The sequence below is a fragment of the Leopardus geoffroyi genome, chromosome A3 (genome assembly GCF_018350155.1).
Source record: "Leopardus geoffroyi isolate Oge1 chromosome A3, O.geoffroyi_Oge1_pat1.0, whole genome shotgun sequence".
Classification (NCBI taxonomy): Eukaryota; Metazoa; Chordata; class Mammalia; order Carnivora; family Felidae; genus Leopardus; species Leopardus geoffroyi.
This window is the reverse complement of record NC_059336.1, coordinates 127,842,096-127,867,625: the sequence shown is the minus strand read 5'-3', so window position 1 is coordinate 127,867,625 and position 25,530 is coordinate 127,842,096. Positions and strand designations below refer to the sequence as shown.

At 48.5% G+C, this 25,530-nt stretch overlaps 1 protein-coding gene across 8 annotated transcripts in view; it reads right to left on the bottom strand.

Moving 5' to 3' along the window:
- Positions 1-25,530, bottom strand: part of CYRIA (CYFIP related Rac1 interactor A) — a 105,412-nt gene that overhangs the window by 39,674 nt on the left and 40,208 nt on the right. The window contains exons 2-4 of one of the 8 annotated variants that reach the window (XM_045447666.1): positions 22,468-22,509; positions 20,655-20,805; positions 9,663-9,759 (exon numbers count right to left, since the gene is read on the bottom strand). The gene's annotated coding sequence lies outside the window, so the exon portion shown is untranslated. Of the gene's footprint in view, positions 1-631; positions 790-9,662; positions 9,760-20,654; positions 20,806-22,467; positions 22,510-25,530 lie in introns of those variants that run through there. The other 7 variants (XM_045447671.1, XM_045447668.1, XM_045447667.1 and 4 more) reach the window with 7 other exon arrangements.

Here is a 25,530-nt window from a genome sequence, read left to right as displayed (position 1 = left end):
GCAGAGCTCCAAGGGGAACCTGCTCTCTGCCCTCAGGCCAGTGCCTCCGGCTGGATCCTGCTACCAGCCTTACCATAAGCCTTACCAGTTTTACCAGAAGTCTAACTTCCTAACTGCAGTAGTGCCCTGAGATTTCTCTAAGCAGAACTGAGAAAAGCAGGCCAGTTCTGGCTTTGGGAATGTTTCCGGGGACTGTCCGTCTTTAGGAGGGCTATTAAGACGATGTACTTTCCAGCCTGATCAACAAGGTTCAGAGCTGCAGAAATCATGACAACAATCAGGATGGCAGCCGCTGCCAGTGACACCAGAGGCCTGCGGACTCCCCACACTGCCCTGCAAAGCAAACAACCCCTTTGGCTTGCCTTCCGTGAACCACCAGCGGCATCCAGGGAGATGTCCCAGGAGGAGAGTGCAGCTCTGAGAGTCTGCTATTCATACAGCTCACACACCCTTTCTCTGGTAGCCACAGAGCCCTCTCCCGTATGTACTGCTTTTCCACAACTTGACGGCTTTGAATTATAAGCAAAACCAGTTAACCATCAGCCTGTAATGTATCAGATACAAAAGAGGGGGCTTAAAAAAATAACTTCTCAACTAAAATCAAGGTACGCTGCCTAAACGAAATAAGCACCTGTTTTGCTGGAGGGAAAAATGCCCCGATGGAATGATGTTGGCTCAGCTTATAAATTCCGGGAGCTGAAATCTGCTAAGCCAGGTTAGCGATTTTAGATCGCTGGGCTGGGCTGCAAGGCGCTCCCCCATCTGCCGCTTCTGTAATGAAGTCATAAGGTTCTCTGTTGTGTTGCCGAATGGGTTGCCAAGAATCCAACAGATGATTTCATTCCGAGCCGAAGGAGGAAAACTGAAGTAGAGTGAGTCTATTAAAGCACTTTCATCTGACAATAAAAATGAGTTAATGGCTAAAATGTGTTTTCAAAACGTTTTAACACTACAAGTAATGGCACTCAAATGGGAAAATGCCTTGAATATTCTCATCGATCATTAATACCATGGTGTCCCTCAAAAGGGCTTGGTGTTCCCCAGGGAATTCAAACTGCTAGAGTCCAGTTGTAAGGCAATCCGTGGGAATTCTCAAAAAAAAAAAAAAAAAAAAAAGTCAAGAGACCATTATGGAACCGAACGATTAAGTGCAGGTTTAAAATAGCCCTTTCGATATCTGAGTTCAGTTTTCTAAAATAGACTATTACCTCATCATAGCTAATTTCCCCGTAAACATCAATATTATAGCAGCAAAAAGCCTCCGAGAAATGAGGGCAAAATCCAATTCTTTTTTAGGGATGCCAGTCAGCATGCCCCCCAGTTTCAAATGGTAGCGAATATGGAAACAATCAAGCTGGGGCTTTGCGCTGGACCGGCCCACCACTGGGAAATCATTAGTGAATTTGTTCCCTTTCACTTGTGAAATCAAGAACACGGTTATGAGCAAACTGGTTGGTCAGCCTGTCCCTTAGCTCGAAGGAGGGCTGACAGTCTCAGCCCACCCAGGCCAGTTCTGCCTAATTTCAAAGGGAAAGTGACGCCCTGCAGAGCCAGCAGCCTAGGGACTGAGCTCTAGTCTTGGAAATGCCTTTCCCTGGGCAAGTTATTTATTCCCCTTCCCTGGGTTGGCCTCAGTTCAGCCTAGAAACCAAAAGGAAACACCAAAACACCAACAAGTTACCCCAAATTTGGGCTGTTCTGACCATCAGTGTTTTAGATTGAACACTGGCAGTTCTCTTGGATTACCAATCTCCATTTTCCCAGAATTCCTTCTTAGGTAAGTGGGTCAACAGGCGCCCGGCAACCCCTTCGTCAGAGGGAAGAGCTGCAGAGAAGATCCTGGAGGGTCTCTGTTCCTCTCTTTTCTCCCTGAATATTTCTTCTCAAGTTTCCAGTTCCTCCATGTAACCTTTAAGTGTTGGCCCCCAGTTGTCTTTCTTCACACCTTTTTCCCTCCTCTCAGGTGGGACCCTCCCGACTCCCAACTTTTGCCCATATGCTGAAGACTTCTCAACCTCCGGCCCCAAACTGGACCTCCCTCCTCAACTCCACGCCCTTAAATCTAAATGGATTTCCTGAAAGCATAGCGATTCGGAGGGAGGGGTTAATATCTTTCCCAAATATCCTCCCCCCTCCTTTGTTCAATAAAAGGCATCATCATTCACCTAATTATATGAGCCAGAAACCTGAGTGTCATCTGAGACTTCCCCATCTACTATACTCCACAGATCCATTCTCTCACCAAACTCTATCCACTTAACTCTCCCATCTCCCCGAGATCCACACCTCTCCATGCCTTCTCTTTGCTTCCGTATGGCCGATAGTCACTATCTCCACCTCTCTCACCCCCTCGAATGCAACCCCACATACTCCAAGCACCTGAGATCATGTACCAGTCTCTGAGCATGTTATAGGAAATGCCGTGTGCAGAATCAATGCTGCTGAATTAAATCTCTTCCATTTCTGTTATCTTACAATATAACACTAAAAAAAAAAAAGCTTTCCCCTTGTCTCTGCCTGGTTTTCATTCCATGGGCAGCTGTATCCCACATTTGTGCTTGAAGTTTCTTTGCCTCCATAGTTCACTGTCGGGTGGTAGGTGAAATATGACCTAGCGTGTTGAGGCACAGGGTGGTGTTATTGAAAGGAATTCTTCTGGGAAGTGAAGGCCCCTGAAGAATCCCACCCACCCCAGGGCCGTGGGTTGACTTGATTCGTAGGTCTAGATTTTCAGATGCTGAGTTTTCCTAAACTGGGGTCCACCTGTGTACCAAAAGTGACATTTGGAATTGACAGATCAAAACATTAGGGGTTTTACGTCCCAGGTCAAATTTATCTGGGGGGGGGGGGGATGTGGGATGTCAAAAATTATGTAAGTACCAAAAAGACCAACAAAAAACATTTCACATACTAAAAACCTGAAGAATTTGAAGCCCAGGGAGGTTGGCACGCTCCATTTCATCTCAAGCATTGAGGACATCGCAGGGGCTGCAAAGCTCCCTTGAAATGTCGGAGGCGGGAGTGGTTCTGCTCTTGTTTCCAGTTTCTGAAGTGACCAACCAGCTGGATTTCAACGTATTCTTCATGGCAGATCAAACTAACGTTCTCAAATAAAATCCCTGGCTTGAACCCCAAGCACGTGATGAGGACCATCAACACAGGCTGGACAGGGAAGGGGCGGTGGGGTGGGTTTGCTGAGACCTGGCTCTTCCCAGGGGTTAGCTGGGTAGAAGGAAGGCGCGGTTTAGCATAAATGTTTCCAAGCTGGCTGTCAAATTAAGAGGAGGACAATTTTTTTACATGGTATTCAGGGCCATAAAATCTGACCCAAAGCTCTCTTTCAAGTTTCAGCAACTTTGAACACTCGGTACTCTGGTCACACCAGAATCTGGACAGTACCAACAGCTCTGGCCCCCTTCTTCCTTCTGGGTTGTTGTTGTTGTTGTTTTGCTTGTGTTATTCCCTTTGCCTGGAATGCCCTGCCCCTCTCCTCTGCCTCCAGATGTTCTGTCTGTCTTTCAGTACCCAAATCAAATAGCATTTTCTCCCAGAAACCTCCTATCTGGATTTCCAAGCTGAATGAACCACCTTTGCTGTGAATTCTTTTCAAGGGCTGTCTTCTTCGTTTTCAGAATGTCACCCATTTCACTTTATCCCCCCCGACTCCTCCCCACTGAGCACCAAACATGGGTCCAGCACACGGCCCTCTTCACTGATGTCTGCCAAAATGGATCGGAAGCGTTAGATGAGTAGTCACCGCATAGCAACAGTAAGATATCAGTTGTGAATAAACTGAACAGAGAAAATAGTCATGGTAACAGGAAGAGGTCAGAGAAAATAAGCATTTCCCAAAATAGAAGTATTTTGGGGTGCTTGACTCTGTTGTTTTATGGTCTACAGATGACTTTGAGAATCTGATGAAAATCAGCCTTTTCAGAAAAATGCACACATCCACAGACTCACGTATTTTTTTTTTTTTTTTTTTGCATATAATTCCAGGAGGTACTAGAAACACACCAAAGCCCAGGAATGGCAACTCCTCATCTGTTTTAAAATCACCAATTCCAGTGTATGAGCAGCCCAACGGGATGAGGAAAGGCATCTTCAAGTGTGTGGACCAACAGACCACACTGAAGAAGAAAGGGAGTCATTTAATGGGAATAGCATGAGCTCTGGACACCTTGGGCAAGTCGTTCTACTCTTCTGAATCTGACTTTTCCTCATCTGTAAAATGCAAATCATAATACTTCCTTTACAATGTTGCTATTGAGTAAGTAAGATATGCAGATTACGTAGCTAGTGTAGTATCTGGCATGCAATCAGCCCCTGACAACAAATACTAGTTTCTGCACCTCCTGTCTCACATGGCAAAAACTGCAGCCACAGTGCAAACAAGTCATTTCCCTTTCAGCAATAAATACTGCACTGCTGCTTTGGGGCAAGGGAAGAAAGCCTACTCAGACCACCGTCTCCGTGAAGAGGTGAAGCCGGGTGCTGAACGGCTGCTGCAAGCTCATTCGCATGGCTATTAATCATACAAGAGCCCATTTATGACAAACACAGGTCCCTCCCTTTGCATGACAAGGCGTATGGGTCCACAGAGCCCCATTATCCAAAAAAAACAGAGCATTGTGGGCGACACAGGCGAAGCCGAGCGCACACACACAAGCGGACATTGTAAGGCTGTTTGCACAACCCCGCAGTGCTCCTGGAGGATTTCCTGCCAAGGAGACATTTAGATCTCATAGTCTGCTGCAGACATTTGCTCATTCAACATGGCTTCAGGCAGCCGGCTGCAGAAACCCGGGTGCGTGGTCCCCTCTGCTGGCCATCCCCAGGACTGCATGCCGGGGATCCTGGGATGATCCGGCACCCGAGGTGCCGTCAGGATCCCAGCCTCTTCTCTCCTGTCCTTTCTGGAGCAGTGCGGTGCAACAGGCATGAGCTTGGGGATCCGGAGAGCCTAGTTCACATCTCAACAGTATACCGTACTAGCCGCAGACCTTGGACAAGTCACGTCACCCCTCAGACCTTACTCTCCCAGATGGGGTCCACAGCACTCATTTGCCTGTGACGAGACCTAATGGAGAAGACAGCAGGGCAGAGTGCCTGCGGACGACCAGTGTGGCACGAACACCTGCCTCCAAGGAGGATGGGCGCTGTCCTCTGACAGCGAAACCAGGAAAGGAAATCAACAAGCACCTGCTGGTAATGTCTTTGCTTAAACTGTAGCCGGCGTTTAGAGGGGAAGTGTGACCCTGTCTTCTCATGTCTCATCTCTAATGCTTTTTCAAATTGTCCCCCCCTTACTTTACCTTGTGTGTCGTGTTGGTGTGGGCGGCACCGTGTGTCCCCTCAGGCTTTATTTCATCCGGCACCTGAAGTGCCCCATCTTCAGGACACACATAACTTGAAGGCGGGGGGCGAACTGGCAGAAATTCTCGGCCGAAATGTGCTCTTCAAAGACGACAGAAGGACCATGCCCTTGAACTTCTTAAACTGAGCTGTGATCTGCTTCCTGATGTCCAGCATAGCAACAGCCACACGGACTTAATCAATGTATTTAACAACATTTACTTAGCCTCCCCGAGTCTGAGTTTCAATATGAGTAAAACAGAGATTACTTCAACCTCTCCAAGGGTGGCTTTTAGAAATAATGAGACAACATAGGTAAGCAGTCAGATGCATAAGTAAGTGGTAGTTGCCATCATCACTATTACCCTTGTTATTTTTATTGTCTCAGTTCATGACCAAGAGCTCCTCTTTCCGACACAACTATTGATATCTGTGAAGGCTTTAAATATTATCTTAGAGATGTATGCCAATGACTTCCAAATTCACAACTGTTGCCCGACCCCCTCGTCTGAACCCCTGACGCATGTATCCAATTGACTACGTGACTTCTCATAAATAGCTGAAACTTAACTCATCCCAAATTAAAGTGTTGCTTTCTCCCCTCAAAAACTGCCCTGCTCCAGTCTTCCGCATCTCAGCCAATGACAATCCCATGTTTCCAGCAGCTCAGTCCCCAAAAGCTGGTGTTATCCTTGACTTTTCTTTCTCTCATACCCCATAACCAAGCTAACAAATCCCACCAGCAGTACTTTTAATATGATCTCAATTCAATTGCTTCTCACACCGTCCCTCATCAGCACCCTAGACCAAGCCACCAGCCATCAACTCGTGCCCAGAGTATCATACTCACCCTTTACACAGATTTCCCAGCGCTGCTCTCATCCATTCCCAACCACCCAGTCAACTGCCTTTCTGGCAGCTTTGCTGATGTTTAAAAAGTTACATTATGTCACTCCTCTACTTAAATTGTTTCAGTGGGGCCCTGTTTTACTTATAGTAGGGTACTAGATCCTTATCACGGTCAACAAGGCATCCTATGTGATGGTACCCCAAAGTGGTTCATCCCCTGCAATCACTGTGATTCAGCTACCTCTGCCTCCTTACCTTTTCTTTTTTGAATGTATGACATATCTTTCTGTCACAGGACCTTTGCACTTCCTAGTCCTTCTGCCCAGAATGCTTTCCCTCCTCCTCCCATATATCTACATGGTTTGCCTTTGGGCCTCCGTTCAAGGTTTACTTTTCAGTGGAGCTCAACCTAACCAACTGGCCCAAAATAGTATTTCTCCCCACCTCACCTCACCCCACCCCACCTCACCCCACCCCGTGCCCAGTCACTGCCTTTATTCTTCTTTCAAATCTCTATTACCATTGACTTGTGTATCTTCAACTCCTAGACTACTGCCTCACACACAGTGGGAATGCCACACATACATACATGTGGAATGAATTAAGTCATTCATTGTAAACAAAACTCCCATGACCCCATGGAGCTTCTCTGTCAACAAAACCTAAGATTTTTCTTCCATATCCCATGGGAGGAGAGGCTCTCAGGTCATCTGGTATTTGGGTCAGACACTGTCTTTTGGATAAGAATGAGGGAGAATTAGTCATTGCAGGGGATGGGGAAATGCGTGGTCAGTGAGCATGGTCCTAAGGAGGGACAGTATGAAACCATAAAATAGAAAGTGCATCTTGGAGGGGAGGGGAAGGAGAGAAGGTCAGAAGAATCACTGAGGACTGATTATATACGAACTTTGCAACCAGAAAGTGGGAGCAGGGACATTCCTGGGCAGAAATGCAGCCTGGCACCTTGGGTGGATCAAATGGCTATTGTGTAACTCAAGGCTTGAAGTACACAGGCGATCCCATTGACTGCAATGCCTCTGTAATGCCACCAAGTGAACAGAGAGTCATGGGCTCTGTGCCCTAATCTCATTTTAGCCACTTATGTGCTACAGGACCTTGGGGGAAGGTCATTTTCCTGCTCTGAGCCTCATCCTTATCATCTGTTGCCCACCAGGCCTGGCTCAGGGATCTGGAACTGCTCCATGTTCCAACCTCCTAGGGTTATACAGTGAGGATTTGCAACGATTTCCAAATACGTACCCAGGCAACCTAATGCCCAATCATGAGCTAAGCTAATTAGAAGGGGGATGCACCTTTCCTCCCAGCAACACCATTTCACACTAACAGCACCTTCCACATGCCGCCCCGGTCTTGTTTCTTGAAGCCGTGTGGATTGCAAGTTACATGGCAAGGAGAGTGACGACAGAACCCAGCACTTTCCAATGTCCCCCGCTATATCAAAATTGGCCCACTGCTGCCATCAGGGAGTGCTACAGAGTTAGTCTGTGAAAAAGCAGTAATTCTGGTATCTGGTGGAATGCCTATACTACTACAGAGAAACTGTTCTCAAGCCCTTGTGTATGTTCGAGGCAGTAAATGTTGTGAAACGCAAAGGCATGCAAACTATAAATAATTTTCATACATTCAACAGAGTTTCCCCCAAGTACCTCTACTGGGCAGTGCTTGGATAGCCTAGTTTAATCCTTCATGTGTATTCAAAGGACTAATATGACATTCTCTAATGCAGACCCTTTTTCCTTGGGAATTCAAGAAGCAATTGAGGACCTGCCAGGTCCCAGCCCTAGAAGCCTCAATCAGGTCTCATTGCAATTATAATAATAGTACAACTGTAACATTAAGGCATTAGGTTGGCGATAATTTGCAAACACCAAAGGTCTACTCTGTGGCTTTCAAATTTCAAATTTGAAAAAACAAATCCCATGAGATGACAAAACAATGATGTTAATACAGATCCCAAGGCTTTGGGAGTCTAGTTGCCCAGGAAATGGCAGCATTTTGTTGGAATAAGTAATAAGCATTTTTCAAAACTTCTAGAAAGTACCACTATACCCAAAGATTTTGTTCAGTTGGCAAATTTCCACTGGCTCTGCTGAGCTCTCTACCCATTTATAGTCAATATAATTTAGCTGATCCCCCACTGGCAATGAAATCAAATACCTCGTCCTCACCCCACCCTGACACTTGCTCCCAAATTAAATGACCTCTTCCTTCCAATGACCCTAGTAGATATAGACATAGATGATATAGATAGATATAGATATAGATATAGATATAGATATAGATATAGATATAGATAGAGATATAGATAGAGATAGATATAGATATATAGATATGGATATGGATATAGATATAGATAGATTTTTTTTAGTTTTTTAAAACATTTATTTATTATTGAGAGACAGAGAGAGACAGAGCATGAGCATGGGAGGGGCAGAGAGAGAAGGAGACACAGAATCCAAAGCAGGCTCCAGGCTCTGAGCTGTCAGCACAGAGCTTGACATGGGGCTTGAACTCACAAACTGTGAGATCATGACCTGAGCCGAAGTTGGATGTCTAACTGACTGAGCCACCCAGCTGCCTCGAGATTTTCTGTATATAGACAACTCGATAGAATATCTATCTATCTACATACACACATGCTGTAAATCCTGTGTATATATTTCTTCCAAAACTAAAATACTTCTACATGTCTGTTGAGCTGCTTGAGAGCAGGTCTTAATTATCCTCCATCCCCAATACCCAGCACAGTCCTTAACAGAGTATAGAAAGTTGGTGAATGGTTTAAGGAGTAAATACATGAACATCTGCTCTTTTTAGGGACTAGTGCTCAGTTAAGACTCAATCCCTGCAGTGGTCTGAAATAAGAGCACAACCCAGTGAGGGCAAGAAGCCACGTTCAAAGCCCACTGTAAAGGATGGAAGGTTCTAGTGAGGACTGCGATTGGGGTAAAGCGAAAGCGTTCCGGAAAAGGGGCGCAAGAGAAGAGGTAACTCATCTGGGCTGGAATAAGCCATTAAGGTTTCAGGCAGAAGGAGGCTGTGGACTCGGGAGGGAGAAACTTGTCAGTGAACATCTGGCAACTGGTGAGGCTCGGGAGCTGGATGGAAGGTAAGGCCAGATCACGCACTCTTGGTGGGTGGGTGGAGATGAGGGGCCTTGGGAGTGACAGCTGTCACAGGCTCACTTGGAGATCCTTTGGGAGATCCCAGTCTTCCGGTTACGATGAAAGGGCGGGACTGGTATTCCTATGCGCTTTTACACCTGCGTTAAACGTAGTTCTCTGCCAGGTAGACTGATATCCTCGGCTGGCCTGGGGCTTGCCTGGATGCCTGTCCCAGTCCTGGGGTGGGAGCGGTGTCCCCTGCTGTCCACCTCTCACCAGAGCCCCAGGAGTCCTCACATGCCACCCTTCCACGTTCCAGTCACTCCTGCTTACCTGTCTGCCTCTCTTCCTAGAAGGTGAGCACCTCCAGGACAGGAGCTAGGACTTTATGCTTGAATCCACAGCAGGCCACTCAGGGAATATGTGTTTGCTAATAAAAGGGGAAAAAAAAATGAGTGCAAAGTGACAGCGTGAATACCAAAATCCGTATCCAAGGATCTCGTGTCTGAGTCCCAGCCATTTGCTTAGAGAAAGAGGGAAGGAAGAATGGGCAGGCAGAAGAGGGGAAAAAATGTGACAGACAGGGAGGAAGGAAGGATGGAAGGAAGGAAGGAAGGAAGGAAGGAAGGAAGGAAGGACATGTTTTTCCTCTTTCCACCAAGTTTAATGAAGCTATAACTGGTTTCTGGCATATGAAGAAGCAGACAGGGATCTCATGTTATCGTTGAAAATTAAAAGGAAGGAAACTCGAGCCATCTGAAAGCAATCTACACCCTCAGCGAGGCACAAATGAGCTGAAGACAGACAGCAAGGGGCTTTGAGAAGAGTCTGCTTCACCCGCTTGGAGGAGACGGTCAGCAACTCATTTGCACAAAGAGAAGCCTGTGACTGTCCCTGCCCTTGGCCCTGCCAATCAGATTTGGAGGCTGAGCTGGGAGAAGCTCAAGGTCACGGACAGGCATGACAAAATGACATGTCTCCGGGCTGTGGATTCGCATTTGCAGATGTCTCTTTGAATCGAAATTCCCACGCTGAAACCTGGGTGCACTTGCAGAAGTGGGCTTCGCTGCCTCCAGGCTGGCGGGCCAGCTGTGAGAACGTCCTGTCCCAGGTGAGGACATGCTGACATATCACCGCTGACACGGAGGACCTTGACCTAAAATCCTGGGGCCTCGAAGATGACTTCACTCATTCCCTGCTTACCCACATTCTCCTAGTCAGACAACCACGGTCACAGCCACTGTCAGTCCTGTGCTCAATGCTATTTTAAGTGCTGCCCACGCATGATCTCATGTGATTCTCCCGATGACCCTCAAAAAATAGGTACCCTGTTCAGTTTTAAGAATTATGAAAGCGAGGTCGTTCGCTAAAACAGTTTTTCTTTGGGCAAATGCAAAAGCTTGCAGTTATGTGTCTTCTCCACTAAGGGGCATTATCGTCTCACATTAAAAATGCCAGACCAGGTCAGGGTAGGGCCTTAGCACAAAAGCAGAAGTTTGTAAAAAGGACAAAGCAGAGGGATTGATTTCAATGACCTGGATATTTTCTAAACGTTATTCCTCTTAGTAGTAGAATGTTCAAATTCACAGCTGTAGTACCCAATGCGTACTTAACTCAGTAACTCCCTTAATTCCCGTTCAAGGTCATTTCAAAGGCACTGACTGGTCTTAAGGAGTCAGCCAGCAATGGGCCAAGGCAACTGGGGTGGGGAGAAAAGATTAATAGATTCAACCATTTGGCTAAGGAGTCATCCTCCCCAGCTGCTTTCGCTAATTTCTTACGTCACGTTTTCCACCAAGGGAAACACGGCTTGCGGCTGAATCACCTTGACTCCAGTTGGGAATGTAAAGTGAAAGAAAAAAATAGGAAAAAAAAAAAAAAAAAAAAAAGAAAGAAAGAAAGAAAAAAAAAAGGCTGACATTCTATCCCAAGCTTATCAAAATGAGTTTCTCTGGCTCACTTTGGCACAACTGGGAAACACTCTGGAAGTGTACATTAAGATAGGAGGGGCTCCTCCATTCGTGGCCGTACCCCCACCCCTGTGCTTCTAGACAGATAGGCTGTTTCTACACAGATGGGCTTCTGGACATGTGACGCTGCTTTCAGACATGCTCCTGCAGGAAACTCACAATACACAGAGAAGGCAGCAAAGTCACCGTGGGGCTTCCCTGTTTGGATGGATGCACCAAGACCACAATTAAAGCAAACAAACAAAGTCACCGAGTTTATCTCCAAGTTTATTTTAAAGCCCAGCCCAGCTCTTGATGACTCAACCATACGCTATCCCGATTTAAACTTTACCCTGCAGCTGGGGTTCCCAGGCTGGTGTCCGTGGCCACCAATGACTAAATTTGAAAGCACTGCTCTCCATCTGCTGCGGAGCTCGCAGCCTCACAGACGGATCAAGTACTGTTTAGGCTGCGTCTTAATCCCACTTGAAGATTGCAAATTTTTACTCAAACACGAGGTCCGAGGCTACTCTGCTGTTCGCACCAGCAGGAAAGCCCGCTATATGAAACAACCTCAAGTCGCCTGGGCCCAGCAGCGTGTGGGAAACAACACCGGAGAGACTGTGGAGACAGCAACTCACCTTCACGGCGGCCGAGCCTGTGCCCTTGGCCGTACATTTGAGAAGCGCTGCGCTAGACTAAGGATTTGAAGTCCCCTTTTTATTCTGCATCTCCAAAGGAAGCAGTTGTTTTAGGACGAAGGAGATCAGGAGGCTCCCCTGTACTGATTCAACATGCATTTTGTTTTATGAGTGTTTCATTTATTGACCCCACTTGGCACGCATGAAAGTTCAGAAAATAATCAGGGATAGCATTTACGGAGCCCCACGGTGGGCCCAGGTCTTGCGCTAAGTGCTTTACACACGGTATCCCGCTCCCAGAGCCCAGGACTAGATGGCTACAAAGCCTTCACGCTTCTCCCTGTTCAAATTGCCTCCTACTCCCCACTCAGCCGGCCTCAGTTTACTCACCTGAAAAAAGGATCAGCCAGAAGCTAGACCAGATGATGACACAGATCCCTCTGATCAGTAAGCTTTTATGAAACGTGGAAGGCAAAACCATATACACATCTTTGTTAAAATAGAAAACCCAGGTGTTTAAATGCAACACTTGCTTCCTTAAGGGGAAAAAAAAAAAACCCAGAAAACAATCAACCCATTGTGTGTAGCAATGCTTAATTTGACCCTCTACTAGTTTGTGTATTACTGACCAAGCAGCCAGCCTCTCTTAGAACTGACACCAGCAGCTCCTCCTGGGCCCGGACCAGCACTCAGCAACTCAACACGGTCCTGGGCGTGACCGGGAAGGGACACAGGCGCACGTGGCGGGGGAGCCATCTTCCTGCCCCGGCTGGGGAGCAGGTTGGCATGGCAACGCCGGAGCCAGTCTTCACTTGCTCCCTCCCTTCCCTTTCACGCTATTATCACTGTGTGAGATCTTGCCCCAGAAGAACAGAGAAGTCCTGAGGGCGAGGTCTGATGTCAGGGGAGAACAAGCGAGGCTTTGTGGGGCCCTTCAAGGAGAGGAGGCCCGGCCCGGGCTCTTCGCGCACACAGAGGGGCCTGTGCTCTCTCAGCGTCGGGGGCAGAGAGGTCTGCTCCCGTCCTGCCTGCAGGGCGGGGCCTCCACCAGCACATGGGGGGCCCTGTCCCTCCCCCGACAGGGAGCTGGACAAGGTGGACGGATCTCCACCCGGTGCCCACAGGCTCACCCACGCCAACCCCCGTGACCACTGTCAAGCAATCTCTCTCTCCTTAGCCATTCTCCCACCTCCCGTTCAGAACGGCACCCCCACCCTTCCACCACCCTTGCAGATCTCTGCATCCTTCTCACAACCCGTCATCTGCTCCCAGTCTCCTGTCTCCAACCCTCCTGGGCACCACCCCTACTCTGAGCCACCTCTGCCTCTGAGAGGCCTCCCGGGTCAGTGAGCTGCCCTGCTGCCTCTGGTCTCCTAAAATGCTTCGGTTGTTCTAATGGCACAGGAGGTGTCACACATCTGATGTTGGTCTGTTTATCACCATTGCTGACTTCAGCTTGGAAACCCCACCTTCTAGGACCCGTTCTGCACACCGAAGATGCTTACTAAATAGCTTTAAAATGCTCGAACCCACAGAGCATCCCGAAAACGTACTTTTTGCAATATAGTTTTTAAATTTATTTGGGGTGGGGGAGACGAGCGGCGAGAGAGGGAGACAAAGAGAATCCCAAGCAGGCTCTGCACTGTTACGGCAGAGCCTGACACGGGGCTCGAACTCACAAACCATGAAATCATGACCTGAACCGAAACCAAGGGTCGGACGCTTAACCGACTTGAGCCACCCGGGTGCCCCCCAAAAACTTACTTTCAAGTAAAATATGCAACTGAGGCTTTCGATCAAAATAAGAAGAGCTGACGCTAATTGAGTCCTTGCTACGTGCCCAGCCCCACCGGGAGCAGGTGCGCAGGCTGGCTCATTTAATGAGCAAAGCAGCCTTACTTATGAGGAAGGTGCGATCGACTCTCACTTTACACATGAGGGAACTGTTGGAGGAGGGATGTGCTAACTGTCTGAACCCACGAGCTAGCGAGCGGGAGAGGAGGACCGTGACCCAGGCGGTCTGGGTCCAGCCTGTCCTCCTAACCATCGTGTGGCACAGTGTTTCATGATGACCACCACTGAACCAACCCCACCTAAAGTCCTCTCTGATGCACACTGTCACGTGTCATTCCCTGAAAGTAGGGACACACGCCTTTGCAAACGTCATCACATTGCCAGGCCCCTTTTGTCCCATGTAATGGCAACTGAATAATTCTGTCAGATGGCCATGTTCCCCTTCTTCCTGGGCCGGCAGCACGGTCAGGAGAGCAAGGTGGCCTGTTGGGAAGTGAGGTCTTTGGAGGAGACACGTCCGGAGCCCGATTCCCTCAGCAACAATTCTCTCCGCAGAACGCGTCTGCCCATTTGCAGCCTGGGCCTAACGCTGCTGTGCAGGTCATCAGATGAAGTCCCCTCATCCTGGGACCACTAGGCTGGCAGCTTCCAAGCCCCAGAGAAAGGCGGGCTCGCCATCAGGGCTAAGCCAAGCACCCTAAGCTGATTCTCCTACCTTCCAGCACAGAGAAGCAGCACAGACAGAGCTTCAAGAAGCTGGAAAGCTGGAAGAAAGGGGCAGAGCAAGGGCACCGGGGCTCACAGCATCAGGATGGGGGCAGGGTGCAGGCTGAGCCCTTTTACTCTGAGAACCAGATCAGCCGTTCTGTGCTCCAGGGCTGATGGAGGCCCTTCCTGCCATGAAAAGGGGGGGGGGGGGTCCAGTTTCTCACCTTCCAGAGGTGCTTCCTGGTTCTGGTGGTGCAAAAGCGAACCCCACATCAGGGTCCTGCTGGACAACATGCGGGTTCAGCAGCCATGACTCTCTCTGGGGTCATGTTCGGAAAGGGAAAGCCCTGGACAGTCAGGCCCGACTCCCACGTAGTGACGATAGAGAGGGGAAGGGGGTGTCCAAGGTCAGATGGTGAGTCCGTGCCACAGCTCGGGCCAGAACCCAAGTTAATCCCGACACCACAGCCATCCTGTCCTTCCTTCCTTTTCTTTCTCATCTCTGCTCCTTCTTTTCAAACTTCACCTTATGTCAGTTAAAGGCATCCGAGAGAAATGCTTACTCGCCCTGGTACAGCCAGGCTTCTGGAGCAAAGAGGGTGAGAAGAAGCTCACGGCGAGGTTTCTCCTGAGAGGGAGAAGAGAAGAAACCCAGGTACCATGTCGTCTCCTCTGCCTAGCCCGGCAGGAAGAACAAACAGACCCCCCAAGAGAAGAGTCAAGGAAGCCCTGACGGATTCTCCCGGTTCTCCAAGAGGAGAAATGGAGAGGAGGGTACATCATGGGGCTGTATCTACCGGAGACTCCAATCAGAGCAAAGCACTCATCCCTCAAGCTGCTTGCTATTGAGATGTTTAAGCCTACTAGAAATGAGGGTGAGCCTGGCTGGCTCAGTCAGTGGAACCCGCTGCTCTTGATCTCAGGGTCAGGAGTTTGAGCCCCACATTGGGTGCAGAGATTCCTTAAAGACAACAACAACAGCAATTGGAAGTAAGCCTACCAGAATGGGATAAGGTTAGGTTCAGAGACAGCTCTTCAAGGAGGGAAGGATCCCCAAGTGCCCACAAGCAGAACCAACTGTCGTTATCAAGTAGTGAGCTCCCCGTCCCTGGAAGCATGTAAACAGACACCCGTGGGGCAAGCTGTGGAGAGTCTGCTGGCATCGGAAGATCCGGAGAGGACTCCAAGACAGGATGTCACTGCTCTGTCCAGTGCTGCATTTCAGAGCTCTAGGTGAGGGCCACGTTCAGGGATGATCCTTATCTGCTCCTCATTGGTTTATCAGAAGGATAGCACGGCATGCAGAGCGGAAGGGGAGGCAGTCACAAGTGAGTCTGAGTCCTGACCACCTAAGAGCGGGGGGCCTTGGGCAAGCGGCTTCATGTCTCTGAGCTGCAGTTTCCTCTTCTGTAACGGGCATCCTCGTGTGCTTGTTGGACCTCTGGTGCTGGGAGCACGGACCTCAACACACCCAACACGCCCAAGGAAGTGGTGCAGGTCAGCGAGGCCAATTCTAACCCATCCGTTCGTCTTTCAGCCGGCACGAGTGGCTGGAGGGCATCGGCACCAGGGTGCGTTAGGCTAGAATAGATTCTACACACCACATACGTGTGCGTGTCTGTGCGCGTATGTGTGTATATACACACACGTACACGTATCTGGGTATATACAGACACACGAACATATACATATAACTTTTTTCTTTTCATTTTTTTTAAGTTCATTTATTTTTGACAGAGGCAGAGTGCGAGCACGAGCTGGGGAGGGGCAGAGAGAGAGGGAGACACAGAATCCGAAGCAGGCGCCGGGCTCTGAGCTGTCCGCCCAGAGCTGGACGCGGGGCTCGAACCCACAAGCTGTGAGATCATGACCTGGGCTGAAGCCGGACGCTTAACCGACTGAGCCTCCCAGGCGCCCCACATAACTTTTTTCTAAGAGGAAGGGAGAGGAGCACAGTTCCAAACACCCCTTGCTGTTTTCACCGGGAAGAAGCAGACCTGGCTGTCTGTAAAGTTGAGTTTTGCCACCAGAGAGCCGTGGTGCAAGCTATACTGTTCCATCAGTGTTTCTGGGTGATGGCAATGGATCCCTCCTCCTCTTTCCACTTCTTTTCTCGGTCCCTCTCATCCGATTCCACTCACTAACACCTCCACGGGGTCAGAGAAGAGATCGACTCAAATTAGTCAATCTGATTATTTTTAGTCACTGTTGGGAACAAGGTGGGAGGCTAAGGAGGAGGCTACTAATGGATTCTAAAATGCAGAGTTGAGGCATTATCTGTGCACGATGATCACTCTGGCTACTTCCTCTCCGCCGCCACCACAGATGTTTGAACACTGGCCCTTATTTATAGAGTGCCATTCTGCACTAGGGGTGTCTCTCGCCCAGCTCCCAACTCCTACTCACCCTTCAATACCCAGCTCATGTGGCCCCTCTTGGAAACCTTTCCTGACTTCCCAGGGCAGAGGACATGCTCCCTTTCTGTACTTTGTGCATGCAAGGGCCTCCTACCCACTATCGGCGTCTGTGCCTCCTTTGTCATCGTCACAAACATGATCTCCTTGGACGGATGGGCAGGCTTAATTTGTCTTGATGGTTTCCAGTCCTCATACATTCTCAGGTATTGGGACTCAGGTATTGTCTGGCCAGTGAATGTGTACTTTCTAAAGAGAACATTCTTACTGTCCTATTCAACTAGGAGAGGATTAAGAGATAGATATTACCCGTTCGTTTTCTGACTAGAAAAAAAAGGTATCAAGACCTCAATTCCATCATTTCTACTAGAAAAGCTTGGGCTTTTGCCAGCTACTCCCTCCAGTCAGAAACAAGGCTCATGTTCTCACCGCTTTCCAGCAATTTGAGTGCCAAGACCCCACACGAAACCACCAATGTTCAACATTCACTAGGGCACCGGGCGGCAGGAAGGGCCATGAATTCATCAGCTCCAGAAGACCATCTCATTCAGTCCATCTGCATGAACCTATTTCCCATCTGAGGAAGCTATGATCTTATAATGTTACCAGGAGTCGGTACAAAATAAGCACTTTAAAAATGAAGCATTTTTTGATCAATCAGAACAAATTCAGGGCCAATAAAATTAGACCCTTAGTTTCATCTAACTCCAATCTCCTCAGGCCATCAATCTGGGCTTAAAAAACTCTTCCCACTCTAGGCTGTCCTCAAGTGCACTCAACACCCTTGGCTGGGCATTCAAGGCTCCTGGTTAGCCTTCCATCTCCCCCCTCTGAAGGGGCCTCTCAGACTTGCCTCACCTCACACTCCAGTGACTGTCAGGCATGGTGACAGGCACCGGGCATCCCCTGCTTATGTCCTTCCTCTGCCTGGAAACTCCCAACACCCCTCCCTGATGTTCCCCACCCTCCTTGCCATTCACTGCTCCTCACCTCTAAGACTGAGTGGAGATGACATGCCCAAGGAGCTGCCCCGTCCTGCCCCTCTGTCTGCATCAGGAGCCTCCCCTTGGGCTCCCTCACAGCCACAGATCAGTTGTGTTGGTTGGTCACTAGCAGGTGTCCCACTAAAACCATAAACCCCTCGAGAGCAGGGTGTAAACCTAGTCGTCATCTGTACCCAGTGTCTACACTAGCACTGACACAGAACAGGCACTCAGGTGTTTGCTGAGTGAATTCATCCTGTCTCTACCCTGAAGGCAAGACTTGGTAATACACCGTGTGAATGCATTTCAAGAGAACCGGCAGAAGTGACCTGTGCGAGGTGCCCGTGGAAAATGGCCACTCTAGCAAACTGGCTCCACAATGACCAAATCGGAACAACGACTCATTTCGACCTCATTTACCAATGCAACTTTCTCAAGCAGCTTGAACTAGCATTGGACCACGGGCACTAGAACAGGTCTGCATCTCATTCATCTCCAGAGTCTGGTTACCAGTACAGGTTTTTGAACGGATGGCTCATACTCTACTGGGCAAGAGCATCCGTCCCTTTCTCTACTCAGGGAGGCTTCGGAGATGGGGCCTTTAGAGATGTTCTAGGGAAGAGGGAGGAAAAGTAGGAGAATCTCTGGAAAGGCCAGCCAGAACACGAAAGCCCACGTCCTTACGGTGGCTTATGAGGCCCTACGTGATCTGACTGCTTCTCTCTGCCCTCACCCCCTTCCACTGTCCCCTGCTCCTTCTGCTCCAATCCTACTGGCTGCTTGCAGTTCCTTAAGCACATTCCCGCCTCAGGGCCTCTGCTCCTTCTAGCCTCACTCCCTCCCTCTGTCTACATCCTACGCCAGTAACACCTAGCCAGGGAGGCTTCCCCTGGACCCTGTATAGAACAGCAGTCCTGCTCTCCCCACATCCCATCTCTCTGGCTTGCTTTATTTATTTAGGTTTTCCTGTTTTACTTTTTTCCATAACACTGAACACTGCCTGATACAATGTACAAATGTTTATCTGTTGATGATCCCACAATTGGTGCTGTAGGCCTAACACCAAGATGGCACCTTCTTCGGAGCTAACGCACACGCAAGGCACAAGGTTACAAAAGAACCCAATGGGGGATCAAAGCTACACTTCAGTAGCTCTAGATAAGACTGGGGAGGAAAAGGAGCTGACATTGGTTGAGGAAGAAACTATGTTAATGCATTTCAACTATATCCTTTGATCTTGACCACAAGTGGACAACATAGGGCATATTGTCCCCATTGTACCGATGGGGAAACAGAACCTCAGGAATTTGAAATGATCTCAGCAAAATCACTCAACTAAAGAAGCAGAACCGAGATTTGAAATCGGGTCTGTCTAATTCTAAAAGCTCTCCTCCTTCCTCTAAATTATGCTGTAGCCTGGCGGCCACTCTAGGGAAAGAAACCATAAGAGGAAGAAAAAGGAAGGGAGCGCAAGACAATCCTATTCCCTCAAAGAATGAGAATTTGCTGTAAGCCACAAGTCTAGGATGAAACCGGAAAACACCTTAAGAGATCACCTGGTCTTGCTTTCTGTGCTACACTCAGCTGTATGAAATGTTTCTGCTTTTAGTTTTAAGGGAACTCAAGACATCTAGATGAAGAAGAAGAGCTTTTGGACAGAGGGCAGCAGAAGGTAACACCAGCAAGTGGAGAAAGAGTAACAGGTGCATGGCCTTCTCAGTGTATTGGCATCTCCTTCGTGACTCCTGGTCTTGTCCTGGTGGGCGTCCTGGGCCAGCTTATGCAGATGTGTTAGAATACCAGAACCCAGGCTGCTGAGCCCTCAGTAGAACCTGAGTCATCTGGGAGGGGTGTCGGTTGGTGTCACGTCCGAGTTCAACAAAGAAGTTCAGGCAGATGTGGCCCAGTCCTTGCAGATCCATAATGGATCAGGAGGAGGTGACAGAGGAGGAAAGCAGTAACAACAAAGAAGCCATGTGCCTGGCAACCTGCAGCTGGGGCGTGGCAATGCTCCTGGATGAGAACTTCGCAAACTAAAAACGTCTCAAAAAATGTTACGGCCAGTGCGAGGCAAACCAGACCTCTGGCACGAGACCCGAATTCCATCCTGGGTTTGCTACTTAAGGACTTTCCTGCTCACCTGAGTCTGCACGGCAAGAATGGGCAAGACAGGAACCCAGATTGGGCTTCAGAGGAAATGAATTCTGCAAGGACAAGTCACCTGGAGGTACAGTTCTAACCTGCTCTCTCCTGTATGCAGTTCTAAGCTACTCTACCTCATGCCTAAACACTCACAGCTCAGGACAGCTACAGCTCCCACTCAGAATGTACTGGTAGAACCCAGGGACCTTTAACCACTTTATGTATGTATGTATGTATGTATGTATGTATGTACGCACTATGTTTATTTATTTCTTTTGAGAGACAGAGAGAGAGCACACAAGCAGGGGAGAAGCAAAGAGGGAAGCAGCAAGGGAATCCCAAGCAGGATCCACACTGTTAGCACAGAGCCTGACGCAGGACTCGATCCCACAGACTGTGAGGTCATGACCCGAGCCGAAATCCAGAGTCGGACACTCCACTGATTGAGACTCCCAGGCACCCTCCCTTTAACCATTTCAAAACTATAACCTTGGGGTGTTTTTTTTTTTTTTTTCCTTTTATGTGTATATGGTGTCAGGAGGCATGACTTCTAATCAAAGATGACAAATCTGGTGAAATGACCACCCTTAATACTTTCCAGTATTCTATAAGCACACATAGGGCGCATCCTTTCCACTAAACAGGAAAGTTACCGTTGTGCTGTGTGCCATAGCCAAAGTCACTTGTTTCTTACCCAGCACTGTGTCTTGTGATTCAGGCTCACCGATCCAGGCTGATGGGACAAACCCACTGAACAAGATGGCCGCGGCAAGTCTGGCTCCCAAGTCAGGGCCGTGCCCGCTGGAGTCCCGTGGCTTCTCTGTCCTTACGTGAGTGATAATCTGCTAAGAGGGAATGCAAGTCATGTTATTTTGAGAGGCCATTTCCTGTGCTCCTCTAGAAATAAGACATCTTTTAAGGAGAACAGAGAGAATACCAGAATCACAGATAATACCAGGGCTGGAAGAAATCAATGCAATAGCCTTCTCTAACGCTTTCATTTTGTAGCTGGGGAAACTGAGGCTCAGAGAAAACAGTGTCATTCAAGGATTCAGCAACTTGGAGAATTCAGATTAGAACATGTCTCTGACTCAGAACTTTTTTAAAGAGCAGCTTCATGGTCCGGCTGACTTCTCTATTGACCCCGAATGGGAAGGGTTTGTTTATTTTATTTTATTTTATTTATTTTTTTTAATTTAATTTTTTAAACAGATATTCAAAAAGGGAGGTGGGACTTTTTCCAGATCGCTGTTTTTGTAGTTTTGCCCCTGGGAGCTAAATTAGTGAAACAGTCTACCTCAGGCATGTGGTTGGGATTGTTCTGTTTCCCCTTAGAAAAATATTGCTATGGAATAGAAGCGTCAGGATCACAGTAGTGGGTGGGCTTTGTTTTTCAGTGATTTGTGCCCAGTCAGTAGGTCTCTCTGTCTCTCTGTCTTTCTCTCTCTCTCTCTCCATGTTTCAGGAAAACACAGTAACAGATACAGTCCCTCCTCCCATGGGTGTCATTTATTATGTGGCTTTTCTGGCGACTTTGGATTTGAACCGCCCCTCCTGTTTGCAGAAAACCAAAACCCAACAAGCGATCTCACGTTTATTAAGTAAATAATATCTACCAGGCATACCAAGTGAATCTTACAGTACATTTTCCTGATTTGTCCTCAAAAATTCCCCACAAGGTACCCTGAAGTCCATTTTCTCAAGAGGTGAGAGAACCGAGTTTCAGAGAACTACAATGATCCGTAGAGTCATAATGGGAAAAAGGCACAGAACCAGAAATACATGCATGTCTAACTCCCACATCTATGTTTTGCCCATCTAATGTAGACTTCAGTTATTAGGCCAAAACACTAGGACTTGTCTTACTTATTTTTCCAGTGTTTTAGCTTGAATGCGGGAGAAAGTTCTTTGGAAACTATAAATTGTTGTAAGGACATGAAAGATTATTCTTGTTAGATTCTCTTTCAGCCGGGAGGCTCCAAGGCCCTGCTTCCTGCTGTGCTCCCAGCAGAGGCTCCTGTGTCCCAGAGAAGCTGCGCCTGGGCCCTGGCACTGAGAGGGCCCATCAGGAAATCATGATTATCTACGCTTGGCGCTTTGTTCCTGTTCTCAGACAACAAGGGACAAGGCTGGAGAGCTGGGCTAGGGGGGTGGAGAAAGAGGAAGAAAAAAACAGGAAGTGAAGGGGGGGGGAGGAGGAGGAAGGAAGGAAACGATAGGGAAAACACAGCAACTTTGAAAAGTCCTTGGCCTGATGAGAAAGTGATTTCTGAACTGACATCATGTGGGGATGGCCCTGCATTTTGGGAAAGCAGGTCACGGAGGTAGAGGAGGAAGGAGGTTTGTTTCCTCTGGATTTGGGGTTGTGTTCGTCAATTCCCACCACAGAGCACAGCCTGAGGAAAAGGGTGCCCTGACACAGGGGCTGTTTTCTATGTGCTTGGGTGTAGACGATGAAGAATGTGAATTTCTGAAGAAGGATCCTGGGGTAAGACCGTGTCTCTCACCTCTTGGTTGTGGCTGAGAGGCCAGATGTGCCACAAAAGGACCTGGAAACAAGAGGGAAGGTGCTGAAGTGATTCAGTATTGGAGGAGCCATCCCTCCCCACCACTTTCTTTGCCAAACACCCTCAGATTTATAATACGTTTTCAGTGTATATGATAGAGACTTCATTCTCCCACTGGGGCCCAGCAAGAATCCCACTTTCTTCCACCAGAAAACTAAGAGGGTCAGGCCAGTAGAATGCTGAGCCTCTCCCAGACTATGACTCTCAGGTACTTCCAGAATGTTCTCCCACCCATGTTGACCCCTCTACTCATTTACAGACACTCACAAGAGTACCCCGACTCCCAACGTGCATCTTTAAGGATACAGTCACCTGGTTAAGTTGCACAAGAACACAAATAACCCTAATCATAACCTAATCATACATCAAAGCTAATACTATTAACTCTTTCCAGTCTTTTGATGGGGACAAGGAGGGGGCAGGGAATGCGGAGCTTCCTGACAGGCAAGTCCAGTCCCACCCACTCTAGCAGTTCCGAAACTCATTGTGCGCTGGAGAAGCTAACAAAAAGTACAATTCTGGCCTCGAGTAGCAGCCAAAGCTTCTGGAGTTTTGATGTCACCAACCTGGCTCTGTCCATGGACCAGCATTTGGGTAACTTGTGATCCTAATCCAGCCCTCAGCATGCCCCAACTCCTTCCATCTTATTGATTTGGTCACAGAGGCCCTACCAGGGAGGAGGGGCTCACTCTGAGGATCTGCCCTTGATTCTGTAAATTATTCCCCCAGGATCTGCCCTTGATTCTGTAAATGATTCCCCCCACCATCCAAACAAACACAGGACAACACAAAGTAAGCATATCCTTGAGAGGAGGCCAAGCTTTTCGAAGCGATGGCTGGTAGTTTCCTGACTGAGTCACCCATGGGCCAGATGTCCATCAGAGAGAACAGAGGTCAAGCAGGGAAGGACACTGACCACTCCCATCTCAGGTCCCCACGAGCACAGCCTCACACAGCAAACACCAACACCGATTTGCTCCTCTTGTCAGCAGCATGGACTGTGGCCACAGCTGTTGCCACAAACCCTCCGCTCCATCCGAGGCCAGCGGGAGTCCTCGCTTCTGTAGCACGTGGCAGCCAGGAGAACACTTCTCAAAATCTCACGTTTGGTCATTTTCAGAGAGGTACAGAGCAGAGGGGATAATGACCGCCATTTTGAAAAGGGAGAAGCTGCAATCCAGAGACATGAAATGGCTTATCCGGGGTCATACAGCAGAAGCAGGACTACAACAGGGATCTCTTGCCCTCCAGTCCAGTGACCTGTCACATTGTCACTGTGTCATGTGCCCCTGCCCCATTCAGTGGAGGGACTCAGAGCTTAGAACAGCTTCATGTCTTCCACTTTAGAATGTCACTGGAAGTAGAAGGACAGGGCAGGGACAAACCAAAGAGAAGGCAGGTGGATAGGGAGAAGACCAAGCATGGAGGACCTGTTCCCACCATCCAGTTTGAGCAGGTAAGGACTCACTCTAAAGCCCCCGGTGCGAGCATGGTCCATCAGAGTCCCAGCCTAGACTCGGAGTCAACAGACCTTGCTGCAGCCTCCTTCCTACCAAGAGCACCAGCCAACATGAAGAAATATGAACAGGCAGGTTTTTAGATAATGAAAATAGTTCCCCTTCTGCAAGTACCTACTGTACACACATCAGGCGTTGTTAAGCACGGTACCTCTGGTAACTCCTGAAACCTCCCAGCAACCACACTAGGTAAGCATTATTCTTGCCCCTTTTTCATAGATAAGGACACTGACGTGGTCGTCCAAGGGACTCAGCTTTTGAGCGGTAGGTAGAACCAAGATTTCCATTCAGGCAATCCGGATGGAATTTCCGCTTTCTTTTTTTTTTCTCAACGTTTATTTTATTTTTGGGACAGAGAGAGAGACAGAGCATGAACGGGGGAGGGTCAGAGAGAGAGAGGGAGACACAGAATCGGAAACAGGCTCCAGGCTCTGAGCCATCAGCCCAGAGCCCGACGCGGGGCTCGAACTCACGGACCGCGAGATCGTGACCTGGCTGAAGTCGGACGCTTAACCGACTGCGCCACCCAGGCGCCCCATGGAATTTCCGCTTTCAACCACTACCGTGATCCTCCCTAATAGGGCAGTCACGTCAAAAGAAAAAGGAAAAAAAAAAAAAACAAGAAAAAAAAAAACAAGGAAAGAAAAGGGAGGCTTACAGGAAGGCAAATTAGTGGAAAGAGACAGGGAATAAAGCAAGGACACCGGGAACAGATGACACTTACATTCAAAAGGCAGAGGAAGGGAAGAAACTCCCCAGCCAGGGAACATTGAGAGGCGCCTCGCCGGCCCAGCCAGAAATCTGGACCCTTCCCACACTCGGGTGGCAGCCCCCGAGTCAGCTGGCACCAGTAAATGACATTCTGGCCTTGGTGTTTACACAGTACTGCTCATGGGAGGAGGAAGTAGGCTGGGCCTAGGAGGGCCAGCGACGGGAGAGTCCTCAGGGCGGGTAGAGGGATGATGTCTTGGGAACCTATTTTCCATGTCACCCAGAGGGACGGATCCATTGGGCAGGTGGGCAAGTGAGACTCTGCCGAAAGTCCTCACCTTAAACGGTGCACACGCTCCCAGCAACCCTAGGTGTTGAGGATACTACCTGCTTTCAGCCTCACAACGACCTGTGGAGCAGGGCAGGACAGGGATCATCCTTTACCATGTCATAGATGGAAAAACTAAGACCAAAATAATACTAGTCATAAAATCATAAAATCATCATCATCATAATAAATAACAGCGGCAATGCCATTTGTTGGCAGCTTATCACGTGTCAGGAAATAAGCGAGATGCTTGACATGGGTGATTTCATAACAGCACCAACTGCTGAGGTCTGTATGATTATTCCCAATTTACAGTCGAGATAAGCTAAGGAATTTCCTCAGGGTCAAAAAACTAGTAAGCTACGAAGAAGGATCTAAGCTCCTATCTACTTGACATTGTGGCCCACGATCTCACCTCTCAGCAGCACGTGCTATGAGACGGTGATG